Source organism: Pseudoliparis swirei, chromosome 13 (assembly GCF_029220125.1).
Source record: "Pseudoliparis swirei isolate HS2019 ecotype Mariana Trench chromosome 13, NWPU_hadal_v1, whole genome shotgun sequence".
Lineage (NCBI taxonomy): Eukaryota > Metazoa > Chordata > Actinopteri > Perciformes > Liparidae > Pseudoliparis > Pseudoliparis swirei.
The window spans coordinates 19,873,770-19,876,322 of NC_079400.1; the positions used below are offsets into that span (position 1 = coordinate 19,873,770).

The following is a 2,553-nucleotide window of genomic DNA, read 5'->3' on the forward strand; positions in this document are numbered from 1 at the left end:
ATAATTTACAATAGCGTTTTCTTTTACTATGCATGTTGCATAGTGGGACTTATGGGATTCCTTGCCTTGAACAATCCTCTTCAAATCTGGCTTAATTCCGTTGTTGCCACTCAAGCACCTCTTCACATGGGGTCAAACAGAAAAGGTGTCCGAAAATCGAACGGTGCACTTGGGGGGGGGCTGGAGTAATCAAACGCCCACCAGTAAACCACTTTAGCCGAAGAAAGTGTTCGACATTTGGATGCGGTTCTCCCGCGACGCTGCTCTTACACCGTGTCCGCTGAATTGAGGCGGCTGGCGAGCGTCACCGTAAACTACTTTAGCCGAGGTGTGGGACATCCTGCTGCCCGTAATGCGCCGTTCATGGCATAAGTGCAGCGTTGATTTTGGACACTTTAATTCGCGTAACCCACCGTAGAACGGCCCGCTCGACATTCGGATGTGGTCTTTCCGCGTTTGGCCCACGAGTTTGAGACCCGTGCCCTACTGGGAAACTTTGCGTTTTTTTCATCTCACGCATGCGCGTTTGACGAAAAATACCGTATTGAACTCAAGCATAGCGAACACGCACATACAAAAAAACACAAACTTAGATATGAACGTAAGAGCCGCATGACACCAGGCAAAGAGCCGCATGAGGCTCGCGAGCCGTGTTGGCCACCAAAGAGCCGCATGAGGCTCGCGAGCCGCGTGTTGGCCACCCCTGACGTAGAGGATGAAGGTCGGATCAGTCAGAGGTTGAAAAAAAAAGACCATTGGAAATAACTGCTGTCTGCAAGTGCAATAATTAAGACCACACGAAGAAAACACACACACACACACACTTCAGACCAGTTTAATTAGCTTGACCTATGGACACTACGTTGTAAATCGATCTGATGTAGTAATTGGACGATCCACCACATGCTGTGGTTCCGGCAGGTTTCCCATGCCTGATTGTTTTTTGTGGTAATAAAGAAGCTTTTGTATCGTCTTGTGTCAGCCATGGGACATTATTTGGGATAGTTACACAGCCACACCGGATGCCCGAGGGTAGTACCTTACAATACGATGATGAATGAATGCTATCACACCTTTTATCAGCTCTACATCCAGTTTGTTGAAACTGACTCCCCCCTCTAGATTTCAAATATAAAAGGATATCTCTGTTGGCTGAATACTTGATAGTTTAGTATTTAGTGAGCATCAATAGTGCAGCATGCACAGCTGATCAGCTTTACATTGAATATTGAATCAATAGTCACTGTCAATCGATTGCTTACCATCTTGAATTCATCCAGAGAGACCAGATAATCAAAATGATCTCAGTTTCTCTATTTTTGTGAAAGGAGAGTTCAAAAAATAAAAGTTCAACGTACTGATGACCATGTCTGACAGGTCCCTAAAGATTACAGGGCATCGGATTTCTATTACATTATTCAATATGTTTTATTGTATTTATTTATCTGAAAAACTTCCACTTTTTCCTACAAATGTGTCATAAGGTTAATAATTTTAAAACTCTGTTCTTTGCTCTTGAAAAAAAAAAAACTCCCTATTGGAAAACATCAAGACCAAGACTCATAGACAGGAAGCCAAGCACCTAGTGGCCGTCACAGGAACTGCACATTTTAGTTTGGGTTTTTTTGTGCAGCCAATGGAATTCTGACCTAGAATCTCCCCTTCTGAACTCTACCACCTCCGCCCGCCTCCACCTTCATGGATGTTCCCATCAGACAGATAACGTGACCATGAACTCAACAACAGCCTCCGGGTAAACCTGAACACCACTCGGTCCAGCACCACCTTTTTTGAGTCCAGAAAAGAACACAACACCGAATGGGATTTAATTCAGGGAGATTGTTTCCACTTTATTTCATGCTTAACAAAGATTTAAATCCAGATCCAACAGCTTTAGTTTCTTATAATATGAACATGGTTACAAGTGATTTCATATGCATGTTCTTTATAAAAGAACCCCCGTAAGAATATTTAAATAACAAGTAACTATGTCATGTCAAAACTATTTTTAATATGATACATACTTTTGCCATGCAATAAAAAACAAACATTTGTGTGTTTTTGGCTCTTTTGGGCTGAACCCCTGAGCGTTAACCCCTCACTGGCCGTCAAATTCTTCCACAAGTGTCTTTAAACTCACAGGAGATGCGGCCGGGGGTTTATTAGCTCTTTTTAAAAAAGATCACAGGAAGCTCGCCGGGGGAAAGTATTTCATCTCGTACAGACGTAAGAATGTCCGTCATTAAACAACATGCTTTAAAAAAAAGAAGTTTTTATTGAGCTTCCAATAAAGTGGTTGAAGGGAGACGTAGAGACACCACGACGTGAACATCGTCCTGTATTTCCCACAATGCAACACGACAGATCACAACATAGAACATACTTAACATAGTTGTACTAAAGTGTTGTACTATGACTCAGTAGGGTCAGAAATACATCATCTTTCAATCTTTTCATAACATTTGCATCATCTGCACCAATAAAACAAGTATTTTGTACAATATGGCGACAGAAACGAATAAAACACGAGCATCTGTTTACAGTCGATACGGC

At 42.2% G+C, this 2,553-nt stretch overlaps 1 protein-coding gene across 1 annotated transcript in view; it reads right to left on the reverse strand.

The window, feature by feature from the left end:
* Window positions 1-1,853: 1,853 nt before the first annotated feature.
* Window positions 1,854-2,553, reverse strand: part of LOC130203997 (somatostatin receptor type 5) — a 2,896-nt gene continuing 2,196 nt past the window's right edge. The window contains exon 1 of the mRNA XM_056430473.1: window positions 1,854-2,553. This exon is cut by the window's right edge and continues 2,196 nt beyond it. The gene's annotated coding sequence lies outside the window, so the exon portion shown is untranslated.